We start from the raw sequence: 19,864 nt of genomic DNA, 5'->3' as shown, positions 1-19,864 counted from the left end.
TCACCTTCAGGTCTCGCCTCTGTTACCCTGAGAGCCTCCTCGCTGCTTTCTCTGCACCAGTTCTGCCCTCCCCTCCCCACAAAATCTCCATTCTCTGTGCCCTAACCAGAACGATGGTTTCAGCACCCCAGCCTGATTGTGTCACCCTCCCCTTGCTAAAAACCTTTTGCTCTTATTAGGCTAACACTCAAAACCCTTCCCTTGGCCCCTGCCTGCCTCTGCCTCATCTTGACCCTTCTCCCGGTCCATCCCTCTCTGCCTGCAGCTGCATTAACCTCCCGGCTTCCCCCAACCTTTCTGCTCCACTCACCCAGTGATCACAGTTCAAATGGCATTTTCTAGGGAAGTTTCCCATGAGACCCCCCCTATCTTGGGCAGGTCTCTTTAAGTTTTCATTAACCATGCTTCTTAAGAGTAATTACTTCCAGTTTAAATTACATATTCATGAGTGTGATTATTTGATTAAGATCCATCTTCCCTACTGGTCTCTAGGCTCCGTGAGAGCAGGGGATCAACTGCTCACTAACGTATCCCGGGACCCTTAACCCAGTGCCTGGCACATAAACAGGTTCTCATGGAACATTCTTTGGATGAATTTCAGAGAGGTAGACACCGAGTGGAAAATACATACAACTATGAATCAGAGTTGTTGTTTTTTAAAAAGGTCAGTACATTTGAAGGTAAAGTAAATTATTCTCAAAACTTCAAGACAGGGTTACTCATAAAAATCAGCACATAATGGATGAGATTATCTGTGCACAGAATCCAGGGAAAAAAGAAATCCTAACAGCTTGTCAAAACCACAGAGGAAGGGCAGAGAGGATTTTGGAGTCTGGAGAGTATGGTCAAGTCAGAGAGATAGGGAGAGAGGGCAGGAAGCAGTGAGGCCCTGGGCATACCTGGGTTAAACGCTGGCTCTGGAGACTGGTTTGTAACATGGTCTTTCAGACCACGTTAATGGGCACAATTAAGGGGGACCCAGGGTGAGACAGGTGCCATCAAAGCAACCGTAAAAAATGATTTGTAGATGGCCCCGGTTGGGGAGTTGGGAACCAGTGAAATCTATAAGTAGAGATGAGTAACCGACCATCCGTGGGTGGTCTACCTGATGAAAGTGCATGGCATCTATGAGAAGGGAGGCATGAGTACCAGAAGTTCCCACTCCCTGTTTTTTTGGATGGAGGAGTGGTGCCCAGCTGCCTCATGGGTGACTGATGACTCTGACTGTGGAGACCATCCACACCACGAGGCTTTGTCTCAGGTTCCCCAAACAGCCTCTGATCATAGACTAGGCTTACGTGGAGCCTTTCCTGCTATAGTGGAGAGAAAAACTGGCCCACTGTGGTAGGTTGAACAATGGCCCCCACAGATGTTCATGTTTAAATCCCTGGAACTTGTCAATATGTTACCTTATATGGCAAAAGGGACTTTGCAGATGTGATTTTTTTTTTTTTTTTTCTGTACGCGGGCCTCTCACTGTTGTGGCCTCTCCCGTTGTGGAGCACAGGCTCCGGACGCGCAGGCTCAGCGGCCATGGCTCACGGGCCCAGCCGCTCCGCGGCATGTGGGATCCTCCCGGACCGGGGCACGAACCCGTGTCCCCTGCACCGGCAGGCGGACTCTCAACCACTGCGCCACCAGAGAAGCCCCGCAGATGTGATTAATATGGATTTTGAGATGGGGAGATTATGCTGGATTATCTAGATAAACCAAATGTAATCTCAAGGGGGAGGCAGGAGCACAGGGTCAGAGAGAGATGGGAAGATGCAATGCTGCTGGCTTTGAAAATAGATGAAAGGCACAAAGAATGAGGGACGTCTCTAGAAGCTGGAAAAATCAAGGAAACATTCTTCTCTAGAGCCTCCAGAAGGAATGCACGCATACCTTCACCTTGATTTTAGACCAGTGAAACTGACTTCAGGCTTCTGAACTCCAGAACTGCAAGATAATAAATCTATGGGGGATTTTGTTGTTGTTTTTATTTTCTTTTTATTGAAGTATAGTTAATTTACAGTGTTGTGTTAGTTTCAGATGTACAGCAAAGTGATTCAGTTATACATATATGTCTTTTTCTTCAGATTCTTTTCCCTTATAAGTTATTACAAAATATTGAGTATAGTTGCCTGTGCTATACAGCAGGTCCTTGTTGGTTATCTATTTATATATAGTAGTGTGTATATGTTAATCCCAAATTCCAAATTTATCCTTCCCTCCACCCTTTCCCCTTTGGTAACTGTAAGTTTGTTTTCTATGTCTGTGGGTCTATTTCTGTTCTGTATATAAGTTCATTTGTATCACTTTTTTCTTTTTAGATTCCACATATAAGACAACGATATTTGTCTTTCTCTGTCTGGCTTACTTCATTTAGTAAGATAATCTCTAGGTCCAAATCTGTGTTGTTTGAAGCCACTAAGTTTGTGGAAATTTGTTACAGCAGCCGTAGGAAACTAATACAGTAGGTAATATGAGTATCTGGTCAACAGTTTAATACCTGTATCATACATGAGTCTCTGGAGAGTTTAGCTGTTTTCATTCAGTTCCCCTGGGCCAGACCACTGTTAGAGGTACAGACCAAATTTCTGGATCTGCTGAGAACCAGTATGGCTGACCTCAACTTCCCTCAGTTCCTTCCTTTCGCCCTGGGAAGCCTGGCCTGACATGAGGCGCCACTGGCTCTTCTTTGTAGAGATCACGCTGGTCGCTGATAGTTACTCATTATGTGTGGGCTATTAGGTGAGCTCTTGGGAATAGAGCACAGACTTTGCCACCAGAAAGGCCTGAGTTCAAATCCCTTCTCCATGCCACTTGACAGTCACAGATTGTCAACAAGTTACTTAACTTCCTTCAATCGTGGTTTCCTAACCTGTAAAACAGAGGTGACATCTTCCTGCTTTATAGTGTGGCTATACGGATTGATAGAGGTAATGTATGTCTAACACCAAACACATGATCAGAACCAGAGTAGGCATCCAAACAAGGTTACCCCTTCTTCCTCCCACGTCCCACCTCCACCGTGAGCCTTCCCGGTGCTCAGCTTTTTTTTTTATGTGGGACTCTTTTGTTCTGTGGGACTTAGAAAGTGACTTCTGTTTTATGTGGGACTCTTCTGTTTAAACCAGAGTAAAAAACATAAACAATAATTAGAAAACAGAAGACTGAGGTAGAAGAGAGAGCATTTAGGCCTTATATTGATCAAAGAAGTCTACGTGCAGGAGACAGGAATTGAGTTGGGCTTTGGAAGTCGTGCGATAACCATATTCAAGACAAGACATGAAAATATTTTGAGGGTGATAAGGTGTTTTTTGTTGTTGTTGGGTTTTTTAATAAATTTATTTATTTTTTTGGCAGCCTTGGATCTTCGTTGCTGCACACGGGCTTTCTCTAGTTGCGGTGAGCGGGGGCTACTCTTCGTTGCGGTGCACGGGCTTCTCATTGTGGTGGCTTCTCTTGTTGCGGAGCACGGGCTTCAGTAGTTATGGTGCACAGACTTCAGTAGTTGTGGCTCACGGGCTCTAGAGCGCAGGCTCAGTAGCTGTGGTGCACAGGCTTAGTTGCTCCGCGTCATGTGGGATCTTCCCAGACCAGGGCTCGAACCTGTGTCCCCTGCATTGGCAGGTGGATTCTTAACCACTGTGCCACCAGGGAAGTCCCTGTTGTTGTTTTTGTACAGTTAGTAGCAGAGCAGGGATTTGAACTCACTTCAGTGCTCATCACAATTTCATTTGCACCCTAAACCTTTTAAAATAGACTATTTTTTTAGGGTAGTTTAAAGTTACCAGCGATAGTGAGCCAAAGGTACAGAGATTTCTCTTATACCCCCTGCCCCACACATGCATAGCCTCCCCCATTATCAACATTCCCTACCAGAGTGGTACATTTGTTACAACTGATGAACCTACACTGACACATCATTACTACCCAGAGTCCACACTTTATGTTAGGGTTCACTTTAGGGTCATTCTATGTGTTTGGACAAATTTATAATCATATAGGATAGTTTCGCTGACCTAAAAATCCTCTGTTCTCCACCTATTTATCCCTCCTTCACCCTTAACCTCTGGTGACCACTGATCTTTTAACTGTCTCTAGTTTTTCCTTTTCCAGAATGTCCTGTAGTTGAAATCACACTGTATGTAGCCTTTTCAAACTGGCTTCTTTCACTTAGTAATATGCATTTAAGTTTCCTCCTTGTCCTTTCATGGCTTGATAGCTTATTTTTTATTTTACTGCTGAATAATCTTCTATTGTCTGGATGTACCACAGTTTATCCATTCACCCACTGAAGGACATCTTGGTTGCTTCCAAGTTTTGGCAACTATGAATAAAACTTCTGTAAACATCCATGTGCAGGTTTTTGTGTGGGTATACGTTTTCATCTCCTTTGTGTAAATACCAAGGAGAGTGATTGCTGTATTATATGGTAAAAGTATGTTTAGTTTTATAATAAATTCCTAAACTGTCCTCCAAAGTGGCTGTGCCATTTTGCATTCCCACCAGCAAAGGATGGGAGTTCCTGTTGCTCCATATCCTTGCCAGCATTTAGTGTTGTCAGTAGTCAGGATTTTGACCATTCTAATAGGTGTATAGTGGTATCTCGTTGTTTTAACTTGCATTTCCCTAACGGCATATGATGTGAATCATCTTTTCATATGCTTGTTTGCCATCTGTATATCTTCTTTGGTGAGGTGTCTATTAAGGCCTTTGGCCCATTTATAATTGGGTTGTTTTATTATTGTTGAGTTTTAAAAGTTCTTTATATATTTTGGATAATAGTCCTTTATCAGATGTGTCTTACGCAAGTTTTTTCTCCCAGTCTGTGGCTTGTCTCCTCGTTCTCTTGATACTGTCTTTCACAGAGCAGTTTTAATTTTTATGAAGTTTAGCATATCAATAAACTCTTTCATGTAATCATATCCTTGGTGTTGTTCCTAAAAAGACATTGCCATACCCAAGATCATCTAGGTTTTCTCCTATGTTTTCTTCTAGGAGTTTATAGTTTTGCATTTAGGTAATTTTGAGTTAATGTTTGTAAAGGGTGTAAGGTTTGTCTGTTTATGTATGTATGTATGTGAATGTTCAGTTGTTCCAGCACTGTTTATTGAAGAGACTATCTTTGCACCATTGTACTGCCTTTCTTCTTTGTCAAAGAGCAGTTGACTATATTTATGTGGGTCTATTTCTGGGCTCTTTATTCTTTTTTCTAAATTTTTTATTTTTTATTGGAGTATAGTTGATTTACAATGTTGTGTTAGTTTCAGATGTACAGGAAGGTGATTCAGTTATACATATATACATATATCTATTCTTTTTCAGATTCTTTTCCCATATAAGTTATTACAGAGTATTGAGTAGAGTTCCTTGTGCTGTACAGTAGGTCCTGTTGGTTATCTATTTTATATATATATTTTTCTATGTGGTACTTTTTTTTAGGTTATTAGATGTCCTTATGTATATTACTTTTTTTTTAGTTTGTTTATTTATTTATTTATTGGCTGCACTTGGTCTTTGTTGTGGTGTGTGGGGCTGTTTGTTTCAGGCTTCTCTCTAGTTATAGCACACAGGTTTCTCTAGTTGTGGCACATGGGCTCTAGAGCGCAAGAGCCCAGTAGTTGTGGCACATGGGTTTCTGTAGTTGTGGCTCATGGGCTCCAGAGTGCTTGGGCTCAGTAGTTGTGGCATGTGGGCTCCAGAGTGTCCAAGTTCAGTAGTTGCAGCCCAAGTGCTTCTCTCTAGTTGCAGTGCATGGGCTTAGTTGCCCCCCAGCATGTAGGATCTTAGTTCCCCAACCAGGAATTAAACCCATGTCTCCTGCATTGGAAGGCAGATTGTTTTTTTTGTTTTTTTTTTTTTGGTACATGGACCTCTCACTGTTGTGGCCTCTCCCATTGCATGAACCTGTGTCCCCTGCACCGGCAGGTGGACTCTCAACCACTGCGCCACCAGGGAAGCCCTGGCAGGCAGATTCTTAACCACTGGACCACCAGGGAACTCCCTGGTTATCTATTTTATATATAGTAGTGTGTATAGGCTAATCCCAACCTCCTAATTTATCCCTCCTCCCCACAACTTTCCCCTTTGGTAACCATAAGTTTGTTTTCTAAGTCTGTGAGTCTGTTTCTGTTTTCTAAATAAGTTCATTTATATCATTTTTTTAAGATTCCACATATAAGGGATATCATATGATATTTGTCTTTCTCTGTCTGACTTACTTCACTTAGTATGATAATCTTTATGTCCATCCATGTTGCTGCAAATGGCATTATTTCATTCTTTGTTATGACTGAGTAATATTCCATGATACATATATACCACATTTTCTTTATCCGTTCATCTGTCAATGGACATTTATTTAGGTTGTTTCCATGCCTTGGCTATTGTAAATAATGATGCTATGAACACTAGGGTGTATGTGTCTTTTCGAATTATGGTTTTCTCCAGATATATAACCAGGAGTGGGACTGCTGGATCATGTGGTAGCTCTGTTCTTAGTTTTTTAAGGAACCTCCATACTGTTTTCCATAGTGGCTGTACCAATTTACATTCCCACCAACAGTGTAGGAGGGTTCCCTTCTCTCCACACCCACTCCAGCATTTACTGTTTGTAGACTTCTTTTTTTTTTTTTTTTTTCCGGTATGCGGGCCTCACACTGTTGGTGGCCTTTCCCATTGCGGAGCACAGGCTCCGGAAGCACAGGCTCAGTGGCCACGGCTCATGGGCCCAGCCGCTCCGCGGCACATGGGACCTTCCCGGACCGGGGCACGAACCCGTGTCCCCTGCGTTGGCAGGCGGATTCTCAACCACTGCGCCACCAGGGAAGCCCTAGACTTCTTGATGATGGCCATTCTGACCAATGTGAGGTGATACCTCATTGTAGTTTTTTTTTTTTTTTTTTTTGCTGTACGTGGGCCTCTCACCGCTGCGGAGCACAGGCTCCAGACGCGCAGGCCCAGCGGCCATGGCTCACAGGCCCAGCCGCTCCGCGGCATGTGGGATCTTCCCGGACCGGGGCATGAACCCACGTCTCCTACATCAGCAGGCGGATTCTCAAGCACTGCGCCACCAGGGAAGCCCCCTCATTGTAGTTTTGATTTGCATTTCTCTAATAATTAGAGATATTGAGCATCTTTTCATGTGCTTTTTGACCATCTATATGTCTTCCTTGGAGAAATGTCTATTTAGATTTTCTGCCCATTTTTTGATTGGTTTTTTTGATATTGAGCTGCATAAGTTGTTTGTATATTTTGGAAATTAATCCTTTGTCAGTCGCATCATTCGCAAATATTTTCTCCCATTCTGTGGGTTGTCTTTTTTAAAAAATATATGTTATTTATTATTATTTATTTTTGGCTGCATTGGGTCTTTGTTGCCGCGCAGGCTTTCTCTAGTTGCAGCGAGGGGGGGCTACTCTTCGTTGCAGTGCACGGGCTTCTCATTGCAGTGGCTTCTCTTGTTGCGGAGCACGGGCTCTAGGCATGCTGGCTTCAGTAGTTGCGACACGCGGTCACAGACTCAGTAGTTGTGGCACACGGGCTTAGTTGCTCCACAGCATGTGGGATCTTCCTGGACCAGGGCTCAAGCCCATGTCCCCTGCATTGGCAGGCGGATTCTTAACCACTGCACCACCATGGAAGCCCTGTGGGTTGTCTTTTCATTTCCTTTGCTGTGCAAAAGCTTTGAAGTTTAATTAGGTCCCGTTTGTTTATTTTTGTTTTTATTTTGATTACTCTAGGAGGTGGATCTAAAAAGATATTGCTGTGATTTATGTCAAAGAGTGTTCTGCCTATGTTTTCCTCTAAGAGTTTTATAGTATCCAGTCTTACATTTAGGTCTTTAATCCATTTTTAGTTTATTTTTCTGTATGGTGTTAGAAAATGTTCTAATTTCATTCTTTTGTATGTGGCTGGCCAGTTTTCCCAGCACCACTTATTGAAGAGACTGTCCTTTCTCCATTGTATATTCTTGCATCCTTTGTCGTAGGTTAACTGACCACAGGTGTGTGGGTGTATTTCTGGACTTTCTATCCTGTTCCACTGATCTATAAGTCTGTCTTTGTGCCAGTACCATACTGTTTTGATTACTATAACCTTGTATTATAGTATGAAGTCAGGGAGACTGATTCCTCCAGCTCCATTTTTCTTTGTCAAGATTGGTTTGGCTATTCAGGGTCTTTATGTTTCCACATGAATTTTAAGGTTTTTTTTTATTCTCGATCTGCAAAAAATTCTAGGCTCTTTATTCTGTTCCATTGATCTAGCTGTCTGTTTTTTCCACCAATACTTTTTTTAAAATTTATTTATTTATTTATTTATGGCTATGTTGGGTCTTCGTTTCTGTGTGAGGGCTTTCTCTAGTTGTAGAGAGCGGGAGCCACTCTTCATCACGGTGCGCGGGCCTCTCAATGTCGTGGCCTCTCTTGTTGCGGAGCACAGACTCCAGACGCGCAGGCTCAGTAGTTGTGGCTCAGGAGCCCAATTGATCCACGGCATGTGGGATCCTCCCAGACCAGGGATCGAACCCGTGTCCCCTGCATTAGCAAGCAGACTCTCAACCACTGCGCCACCAGGGAAGCCCTTTTTTTTTAAAAAAAAAAATAAAAGAGACACATTTATTCAGCGTCATGATCAGACTATTACATTTAGCAATCAACAGCATGGGTGCAAAAAAAAAAAAACAACAACATTGAAACCCTTTGTTGGAATGCTTTACACTTTCCACAGAACAGAAACTAAAATAACCTGTTATACAATTAGTCACAAATACAGTCCTCGAATTTTTTTGCCCATATACGTGAGTATTGTCTAAAACATGTAGCAGCTAGGCCCTGCCACCACTGTGCTAGACTGAGTTCACAAATCTGTTGTAACCTGTAGCTTCCCTGTCACTTCTCTGGCTCTCCTGTCCTGCTAAGCTTTGTTTCCTGGCAGTAATCAAAACCTTCTGCCACTGCCATAGCTACTGCTGCTGCTGGAACCACCATAGCCATGTTGGTTTTGGGGTTTGGCAAAGTATTGGCCTCCACCACCATAGGGACCAGAACTTCTGCCTCCAAAGTTTCCTCGTTTCATGGGTCCAAAATTTGAAGATTGATTGTTGTAACTGCCAAAATCATTGTTAGCTTCCACCACCTCCAAAATTGCTTCCATCATTACCAAATCCATTATAGCCATCCCTGCTGCCACCATATCCCCCACCACTGCAGCTGCCACCAAAGCCACCTCGACCACTGAAGTTTCCTCCATGACCACCACCAAAGTTTCCAGAACCACTTCGACCTCTTTGGCTGGATGAGGCACTAGCCATATCTTGCTTAGATAGGGCTTTCCTTACTTCACAGTTGTGGTCATTCACAGTGTGGTATTTCTGAATGACGGTCTTGTCTACAGAGTCATGGTCATCAAAGGTTACAAAAGCAAAGCCTCTCTTTTTGCCACTGCCTCGATCAGTCATGATTTCAATCACTTCAATTTTCCCATACTGTTCAAAATAATCTCTTAGGTGATGTTCTTCAGTGTCTTCTTTAATGCCACCAACAAAAATCTTTTTCACAGTTGAGTGGGCACCAGGTCTTTGAGAATCTTCTCTTGAGACGGCCCTCTTTGGTTCCACCACTCTTCCATCCACCTCGTGTGGCCTTGCCTTCATGGCCGCATCCACCTCCTCCACAGTGGCATATGTGACAAACACGAAGCCTCTGGAGCATTTGGTGTTTGGATCCCTCGTTACCACACAGTCTGTGAGTGTTCCCCACTGCTCACAATGGCTGCTCAGACTCTCATCAGTTGTTTCAAAACTCAAACCTCCGATGAAGAGCTTCCGCAGCTGTTTGGGCTCTTTGGGTGACTCTGACTTAGACGTAACGGCAGTGGAGTGCGGGGGAGACGTCAACGATGCTTACTCGGCAGCATCCACGGGCAGAAAGGAGTAATCTACCGAACGTATCTCCACCAATACTTGATATTAGCTTTATTGCAACTCTTGAAATCGGTTAGTGTCAATCATCCAACTTTTTTCTTCTCCTTAATTATTGTGTTAGCTATTCTGAGTCTTTTGCTTTTCCATATAAACTTTAGAATCAGTTTGTTAATATCCACAAAATAACATGCTAGGATTTTAATTGAGATTTTATTGCATCTATAGATCAAGTTGCAAAGAACTGACATCTTGACAATATTGAACCTTCCTATATATGAACATGAAATAGCTCTCCACTTATTTAGTTCTTTAATTTCATTCATCAGAGTTTTGTAGTTTTCCTCATAAAAATCTTGTACATATTTTGTTAGATTTATACCTAAGTATTTCATTTTGGGGGGTGCTAATGTAAATGGTATTACTTTTTTTAGATTAACTTTTTTTTTTTTTTTTTTTTTTTTTTTTGTTTGTTTGTTTTTTGCGGTACACGGGCCTCTCACTGCTGTGGCCTCTCCCGTTGGGGAGCCCAGGCTCCGGACGCACAGGCGCAGCGGCCACGGCTCACGGGCCCAGCCGCTCCGCGGCACGTGGGATCTTCCCGGACCGGGGCACGAACCCGCGTCCCCTGCATCGGCAGGCGGACTCTCAACCACTGCGCCACCAGGGAAGCCCTAACTTTTTTTTTTAATTGAAGTATAGTTGCTATACAATTTCATGTAAGTTAACAGGTGTAGAATATAGTAATTCATAATTTTAAAGGTTATACTCCATTTATAGTTATTGTAAAATATTGGCTATATTCCCCATGTTGCTCAATATATCCTTATAGCTTCTTTTATACCTAATAGTTTGTACCTCTTACTTCCCTACCCCTATATTACGTCTCCGCCTTCCCTCTCCCCACTGGTAGCCACTAGTTTGTTCTCCATATCTGTGAGTCCGCTTCTTTTATGTCATATTCACTAGTTTGTTGTTTTTTGTTTATTTGTTTTGTTTTTTGCAGTACACAGGCCTCTCACTGTTGTGGCCTCTCCCATTGTGGAGCACAGGCTCCGAATGAGCAGGCTCAGCGGCCATGGCTCACGGGCCTAGCTGCTCTGCGGCATGTGGGATCTTCCTGGACCGGGGCACGAACCCGTGTCCCCTGCATTGGCAGGTGGACTCTCAACCACTGCGCCAGCAGGGAAGCCCTGTTGTATTTTTTATATTCCATATATAAGTGATATCATGATTTGTCTTTCTCTGTCTGACTTATTTCACTTAGCATAATGCCCTCCAATTCCATCTGTGTTGCTGCAAATAGCAAAATTTTGTTCCTTTTTATGGCTGAGTAGTATTCCATTATATATATGTGTGTGTGTATGTGTGTGTGTGTGTGTGTGTGTGTATATATATATATACCACATCTTATTTATCCATTCATCTGTTGATGGACACTTAGGTTGCTTCCATAACTAGAAATAAGAAAATTAGAAAATGAAAAACTCACTGGTAAAGGCAAGCATACAGAAAAGGTAGGAAATCATCCAAACACAAAGCTAGTAGGGAGGTTAAAAGACAAAAGTAGTAAAATCATCTGTATCCACAATAAGCAGTTAAGGGATACACAAAACAGTTAAATATAAAATATGATATCAAAAACACTAATCGACAGCACAAATGCAGGGTTTTTAAAATGCATTTGAAATTAAGAGATCAGTAACTTAAAACAATCACATATATATAGACTACTATACAAAAACTTCATGGTAACCACAAAGCAAAAATTTATACTATACACACACACACACACACACACACACACAAATGGAATCCAAATGGTATTATATTTTAAATTTCAAATTCACTTATTCATTGTTGATATGTAGGAAAGCAATTAACTTTTATATATTAACCTTGTATCTTGTGACTTTGCTGTAATGGCTTATTCAGGAGTTTGTTGTTGTTGTTGATTCCTTCAGATTTTCTATATAGATGATCATGTAATTTACAGACAAAGTTTTATTTCTTACTTTCCAATCTGTATACGATTTATCTCTTTTTCTTGCTTTATTACATTAGCTAGGACTTCCAGTACAATGTGAAAAGCAGTGACGGGGACATCTTTGCCTTGTTCCTGATCTTAGCAGGAAAGCTTCAAGTTTCTCACCATTAAGTAGATGTTAGTTGTAGGATTTTTGTAGATATTCTTTATCAAGTTGAGGAAATTCTCCTCTATTGCTAGTTAACTGAGAGTTTTTGATCATGAATGGGTGTTTAATTTTGTCAAATGCTTCGTCTATATCTATTGATATGATCATGTGATTTTTCTTCTTTATCCTATTGATATGACAGACTACATTAAATTGAACATTGAAGCAGCCTTCCTTACCTGGGATAAATCCCACTTGCCCATGGTGTACTATTCTTTTTATACATTGCTGGATTCAATTTGCTAATATTTTGTTGAGGATTTTTGCTTTTTTGTTCATGAAAGATATTGGTTCACAGTTTTCTTTTCTTATAATATCTTTGGTTTTGATATTAGGGTAATGCTAACCTCATGGAATAAGGAAGTATTCCCTCTGCTTCTAACCTCTGAGAGAGATTGTAGATAATTGATATAATTTCTTCCTGAAATGTTTGCTAGGATTCACCAGCAAACCCATCTGAGCCTGGCTTTCTGATTTGGAAGGTTATTAATTATTGATTCAATTTCTTTAATGTATATATAGGCCTACTCAGACTGTCTGTTTCTTCTTGTGTGAGTTTTGGCATATTGTGTCCTTCAAGTAATTTGTCCATTTCATCTAGGTTATCACATTTGTGGGCATAGAGTTGTTCAAAGTATTCCTTGATTATCCTTTTAATGACCATGGGGTCTGTGGTGAAGTCCCTTTTTTCATTTCTGATATTAGTAATTTGCATCTTCTCCCTTTTTTTCTTAGTTATCCTGGTTAGAGGATAACTTTATTTTTCTTTTCAAAGAACCAGCTTTTGGTTTCATTGATTTTTGCCCTGTTAATTTTGTTTTCAATTTCATTGATTTTTGCTTGAATTTTTATTATTTTTTCTGATTACTTTGGATTTAATTTGCTCTTTTTCTAGTTTCCTAAGATGGAAGTTTACAAGATTGATTTTACATCTTTCTTTTTATCTAATATATGCATTCAGTGCTATAAATTTCCTTATAATCATTGCTTTCACTGCATCCCACAAATTTTGATGTTCTGTGTTTCCATTTTCATTTAGTTCAATAATTTTTAAAATCTCCTTTGAGATTTCTTCTTTGATCTATGTGTTATTTAGAAGTGTATTATTAAGTCTCCAAGTAGTTGGGAATTTTTCCAGCTATCTCTCTGTTATTAATTTCTAGTTTAAATCCACTAGGGTCTGAACACAGACATTGTAGGAATTCTATTCTTATAAATTTGTTGAGGTCTGTTTTGTATTTTATGGTCCCGAATGTAGTCTATCTTGGCGAATGTTCCCTGTGAGCTTGAGAAGAATATGTATTCTGCTGTGATTGGATGATGTTGTCTAGAGTTGTCCATTATATCCAGTAGATTGATGGTGCTATTGAGTTCAGCTAGGTCCTTCCTGCTGGATCTATTTCTGATGAAGAGTTGTTGAAGTCTCCAGCTATGATAGTAGATTCATCTATTCCTCCTTGCAGTTCTATCAGTTTTTGCCTCACATAGTTTGACTTTCTGTTGTTACAGAAAGGGATGTTACATCTTGTTAAAGAATTGATCATAAGCGTTTTTTAAATTGCAGTTTTTAATTAAACTTTTTATTTTTTGAGATAATTGTAGATTCCCATGTACTGGTAAATAGTACATAGAAATCCCATATATCCTTTGTCCAGTATAATATCACAACCAGGATATTGATATAAAATCAATCCACCAATCAGAATCAGGTTTCCCTAGTTTTACTTGTACTCATTTGAATGTGTGTGTACTTAATTACATGTAATTTAGTCACATGTATAGGTTCATGTATTCACCACCACAGTCAAGATAAAGAACAACTCTATCATTATCAATTCCTTAATGTTGACTTTTTATAAAACACCACCCCTCTCTTTTATCCTCCTCTCACCCCAGTCCCTAATGCCTTGTAACCACTAATCTGTTCTCCATTTCCATAATTTTGTCATTTCAAGAATGTTATATAAATGGGCAAAGGAACTGAATAGACATTTCTCCAAAGAAGACGTAGAAATGGTCAATAAGCTCAACATTATTTGCCATCAGGGAAATGCAAAGCAAAACCACATGAGATACCACTTCACACCTGCAAGGATGGCTATTATCAAGAAGTCATTGTTAGCAAGGATGTGGAAAAATTGAAGCTCTCATACTGTGCTGGTAGAAAATTAAAATGATGTAGCTGCTTTTAAAACAATCTGGCAGATACTCAAAATATTAAACAGAGTTATCATATGACCCAGCAATTCCAGGTGCTCGGTGTATATCCAAGAAAAATGAAAACCTATGTTCACACAAAAACTTGTATGTGAATGTTCTTAGCAGCTCTGTTTGTAATAATCAAAACCTGGAAATAACCCAAATGTCCATCAATAGGTAAGTATATAAACAAAATGTGGTATACCTATCCAATGCAATGTTACCCATCAGTAAAAAGGAATGAACTATTTATATATGAACTAGCATGTATTAATTTCAAAATACTTATGCTGAGTGAAAGAAACCAGGTCAAAAAGAAAAAAAAGAGTACATACATACTATATGATTTCATATATAAATATAAAATTCTAAAAAATGCAAATGAATCCATAGTGACAGAAAACGTGTCAGTGGCTGCTGGGGATTATTTCTTAACTTATCCTTTGTTATCAATTTTTTCATGTTTTTATTTTTTTATTCATGAACTTTTACATTAAAGTATAAAAAGTATAAGATATAGACAGAATATTGCACAAATCGTAAGTGTATGAATTATCACAAAGTGAACACACCCATGAGACCTTGTTGTGGAAACAAGATCCCTGTTTCTCAAGGGTGGTATTTTGGGCAGAACAATTTTTGTGAACTGTCAGAGATAAACACAGCTGGACATTAGTTACAGTGGTGAAAACAGATTTATTCAGAAACTTCTGACAGTAGGGGGAGAGCTGAGCACCAGTTCTATTCGTGCAGAGGGAATGGGGGAGTAGGAAGGAGCTGAAGTAGGCAGTAGGAAGGAGCTGTCAGGGAAGTAAAAATTACAAAAAGCTGGACAAGGGTGTTAGTCCACGTGAAAGCCATCTCGATTTGCTAACTGGCTTATTGATTGAAGTTAGGCTTATTAATTATTAATTGAAGTTAGGCTCCTGCCCTCGCACAGAGACTGGGAGGTAGGGGCCCTATCATCGGGTGCTGCTGAAGCAAACAGTACATGATTTTGGCAGCCTTGGGTTTCCTCAGACAGACACTTTAGGGGGCCCTTGAACTGTTAGAAACTGTTAGTTCAAGTCTTCACAGTCAAAGTTGAGGCCTTGTCAAGAAGAGGGCTCAGGGCTTCCCTGGTGGCGCAGTGGTTGAGAGCCTGCCTGCCGATGCAGGGGACGCGGGTTCGCGCCCCGGTCCGGGAAGATCCCACATGCCCCGGAGCGGCAAAAAAAAAAAAAAAGAAGAGGGCTCAGTAGAGGCTGGCTAGAGTTTGGTCAAGGAGAGAATCTTTGTCAACATAACTGTCTTACAGATTGAGCACTTTCAAAATCATCCCCCCACCACCACATTATGATAAGCAAAACAAAACAAAAAAAAAAAAAAAAAAAAAAAAAACCCAGCTCTGTGCATTTCCAAATGCCCTATCTCACAGAAACCACACTAAGTAACATCTAATGTGCCTACCAGCTTTGAAATCCTACAGTACTGTCCCTGGCTATTTTGTCTCTATTTGAAGAAAGAGGTAAAGAAACAGGCTGAAAAGACAGTACACAGAAGTGCTGGGCCAGGGGGATGGAGGCTGTCGGAGGTTATGACCTTCCTTCCTCTGCAAATTTTCATGTGGAATGCACACTCTGTTGCCTGAATTACTTTGCACAAATTCCCAGGAAAACCAGGCAAGGAAGTGAACAGACTGTGGAGTGAACCCCAATTCAAATTCTGATTATGCCATTTAACTTTATTTCCATGCGCAACTTAGCCTCTCCTGGCCTCTCTGAGCTTTGCAAAGCCATGATCTTCAGTGGTGTCTGCTCAAGGTGCACAGACAGCCACGCCTTCTGGGGCAGGTTCTCCAAGGCTCTGCCAGCTGCATGGCCCAGACTCAAGGCCATACTCTTGGAACCTGCATCAGCCACCATTCTCCAGTCTGCTTCCTTTCCCCACACCTTCTCCTGACAGTGGGTGTGGGTGTGAGGGACTGGAAGGAAAGGAGCCAGGAGATGAAAGAAAGCGAGCAGACGCCCCTCCCTGCACAACTTCCATTCAAGCCCTGCCAAGGCCTCCATGGGGGAGGCACCTGCCCAGCTCTAGGAGAGGGGCCATTGAAATGAACTTGGCCAAGGAAATAGTACCTAAAGCAACTGAATATGCCCTTGAAAAGACACTATTTTAATAGCTAGATATTGCTGAAAAGGTTTTGGACCAGAAAGAGATGTCACTGAAGTTCCCCTCTACCCAGTTGGAAAGGGATTTGGCCAAGCAAATTAGATAGCTAGGAAAGACAAAACCATCTCTGTTTATATACTTCATTGGTCTTGAGACCTCTCAAACGATGAGTTACAGTTGTTAACTACCCCCCTGGGGGGTAAGGAAAGCCCAGACCTTCAGGACCCAGAGGTCTGTCTACCCTTTTGGCAGGGGAGATAATGTGGTTCACTCCTTTGTGGAATTTTTTTTTCCCCTGGGGAAAAATAGTTTTTCTCAGTAGGATATCAACATGCCTAACCACAGGCGTGTGGACTTTCTCCTATTGGTAAAGGGAACTTTAAAGCATTTCAAGTAGGGGATAGATATGATTGTATTTGAGTTTCAGAATACTCACCCTGGTTCCTACCACATCTTTTACTTTTTCTTTAATTTAAAAAATTTTTTTCTTTTACTTTTTTTTTTTTTTTTTTTTTTGCGGTATGCGGGCCTCTCACTGTTGTGGCCTCTCCTGTTGCGGAGCACAGGCTCCGGACGCGCAGGCCCAGCGGCCATGGCTCACGGGCCCAGCCGCTCCGCGGCACGTGGGATCCTCCCAGACCAGGGCACGAACCCGCGTCTCCTGCATCGGCAGGCGGATTCTCAACCACTGCGCCACCAGGGAAGCCCTTTTCTTTTACTTTTAAATAAGCTTTTTTATTTTAAGTAATTGTAGATTCACATGCCGTTCTAAGAAATAAGACAGAAAGATCCTGTGTATTCCTTTCCCAGTTTCCCCATGGTAACATCTTACAAAACTATGGTACATTAATCACAACCAGGATACTGACAATTGATACAGTCAAGAAACAGAAAAGTTCCATCACCATAAGGATCTCTCATGTTGCCTTTTTAAAGCAACATCTACTTCCCTCTCCTACCACCTCCGTAACCTTTGGCAAACACTGATATGTTCTCCATTTCTATAATTTTGTCATTTCAAGAATGTTAAATGAATGGAATCATACACATACCTGCCTTTGGGAATTGCTTTTATCGCTCACCATAACACTCTAGAGATCCATCCAGGTTGTTGTATCAACAGTTTATTCCCGTGTTTTGCTGAATAGTATTCCATAGTACGGATGTACCACAATTTTTTTTTTAACTATTCACCCATTGAAGGACATCTGAGTTGCTTCCAGTTTGGACTATTATGAATAAATCTAGTATAAATATTCGTGTACAGGCTTTTGTATGAACATAAGTCCTCATTTCTCTGGGCTAAGTGCTCAGAATTGCAAGTACTGGGTCATATGGTAGTTGAACGTTTTATTTTTTTTTTTGAAAGAAACTGCCAAACTATTTTTCAGATTGGCTGTACCATTTTACATTTCTGCCAGCAATGTATGAGTAATTCAGTTTCTCTGCATCCTTGCCAGCATTTGGTGTTGTCACTGTTTTCTATTTTTGCCACTTCAGTAGATGTGTATTAATGTTCCATTGTAGTTTTAGTTTTTATTTCTGTAGTGAAATGATGTTGAATACCTTTTCATGTGCCTATTGCCATCTGTATATTCTCTTCAGTGAAATGTCTCTTTATGTCTTCTGGCCATGTGCTAATTATGTTGTTTGGTTTTTATACTGTTGAGGTTTGAGAATTCTTTAAATATTCTAGATACTAGTCCTTTGTTTGATATGTGGTTTGCAAATATTTTCTCCCACTTTGTAGCTTGTCTTTTTATCCTCTTAACAGAGTCTTTCTCAGAGCAAGTTTTTAATTTTGTTTGAGTCCAATTTATTCATTTTTCCTTTTATGGATCATGCTTTTGGTGTCAAGTCTATGGACTCTTTCAGAAGCCCCAGACCTTAATGATTTTCTCCTAAGTTTTTTCCTAAAAGTTTTATAGTTTTACATTTACATTTATTTGTTTGTTTGTTTTTGTTGTTGTTGTTTTGCAGTACGCGGGCCTCTCACCATTGTGGCCTCTCCCGTTGCGGAGCGCAGGCTCCAGACGCGCAGGCTCAGAGGCCATGGCTCACGAGCCCAGCCGCTCCGCGGCATGTGGGATCTTCCCGGACCGGGGCACGAACCCGTGTCCCGTGCATCGGCAGGTGGACTCTCAACCACTGCGCCACCAAGGAAGCCCTACATTTACATTTAAATGTATAATCCATTTTGAATAAACTTTTGTATAATGCGTGAGACTTAGATTGAGGCACTTTTTTTTTGCCTATGAGCGTCCTATTGTTCCAACATGATTTGTTAAAAAGACTATTTTTCTTCTATTGAATTACTTTTGCATAATTGTCAAAAATAAGTTGGACATATTTGTATTGGTCTCTTTTTATGTTCTCTATTCTATTCCATTAATCTATATGTCTATTTCTCTGTCATTACCACACAGTCTTGATTACTATGCTATATAATATGTCTTGAAATCAGGTAGACTAATTTCTTCCACTTTATTCTTCTTTTTCAAAATTGTTTTAGCTATTCTGGTTTCTTTGTCTTTCCATATAAATTTTAATATATTCTTGCCCGTATCTACAAAAAAAATCTTGCTTTTTTTAAATAGTAATTGTATTAAACTTATCTATCAATTTAGGGAGAATTGGCATCTGTACTATGTTGAATCTTCCAATCCTTGAATATGGTAGGTCTTTCCATTTATTTAGATCTTATTTGATTTCTTTCATCACTGTTATGTAGTTTTCAGGATACAAGTCCTGTACATACTTTGTTAGATTTACACCTAAAACTTTTGGGATTTTTTTGAGTGATAAAACATGGTATTGCATTTAAAATTTTGGTGTCCAAATTGCTATTATATAGAAATCCAATTAGTATTTGTATGCTTTTCTTATAGCCTATGACCTTGTTGGACTTATTAATTCTATGAGGTTTTATTTGTTTTTAATATTCCTTTGGGATTTTTCTACCTAGATAATCATGTCCTCTGCATATAGGGATGGTTTTACCTCTTCCTTTCTAATCTGTATACCTTTTACTTTCTTTCCTGCCTTATTGTACTGGTTAGAATTTCTAGCACTGTGTTGAATAAGAGTGATGAGAATGGAGGTACATACCACCAGCACAACTACTCAGGAAAGACTGACCAGAATTTCTGTACCACAGTTACAAAGTTCTGGGACAGAGAAACTGATTTGGCCTACCTTGAGTAAGGGTCTACCTGTCATCCAGTCATTTGTGACAAGTATGTACAGGCACATGAACTTCTTTCCTCTGCTCAGTAAAAGCTTTGGAGCAAGCTCTCAGAGTAGGTTTTGCAAGAGGGTATAGGAATGGGATGAAGATGAATTACAATGCTGGGACTCCCCTGATGGTGCAGTGGTTAAGAATCCACCTGCCAGGGGCTTCCCTGGTGGC

At 40.6% G+C, this 19,864-nt stretch overlaps 1 long non-coding RNA gene and 1 pseudogene across 1 annotated transcript in view; one reads left to right on the top strand and one right to left on the bottom strand.

Moving 5' to 3' along the window:
- Nucleotides 1-18,652, top strand: part of LOC131753356 (uncharacterized) — a 48,468-nt gene extending 29,816 nt beyond the window's left edge. The window contains exon 7 of the long non-coding RNA XR_010839796.1: nucleotides 18,436-18,652. This is a non-coding gene — a long non-coding RNA (uncharacterized lncRNA). The remainder of the gene's footprint in view (nucleotides 1-18,435) is intronic.
- Nucleotides 8,814-12,308, bottom strand: LOC131752892 (heterogeneous nuclear ribonucleoprotein A1-like; annotated as a pseudogene).
- Nucleotides 18,653-19,864: the final 1,212 nt, after the last annotated feature.

The sequence above is a fragment of the Kogia breviceps genome, chromosome 3 (assembly GCF_026419965.1).
Source record: "Kogia breviceps isolate mKogBre1 chromosome 3, mKogBre1 haplotype 1, whole genome shotgun sequence".
Lineage (NCBI taxonomy): Eukaryota > Metazoa > Chordata > Mammalia > Artiodactyla > Physeteridae > Kogia > Kogia breviceps.
The sequence above is the reverse complement of the archived record's forward strand: the minus strand, read 5'-3'. Positions and strand labels throughout refer to the sequence as shown.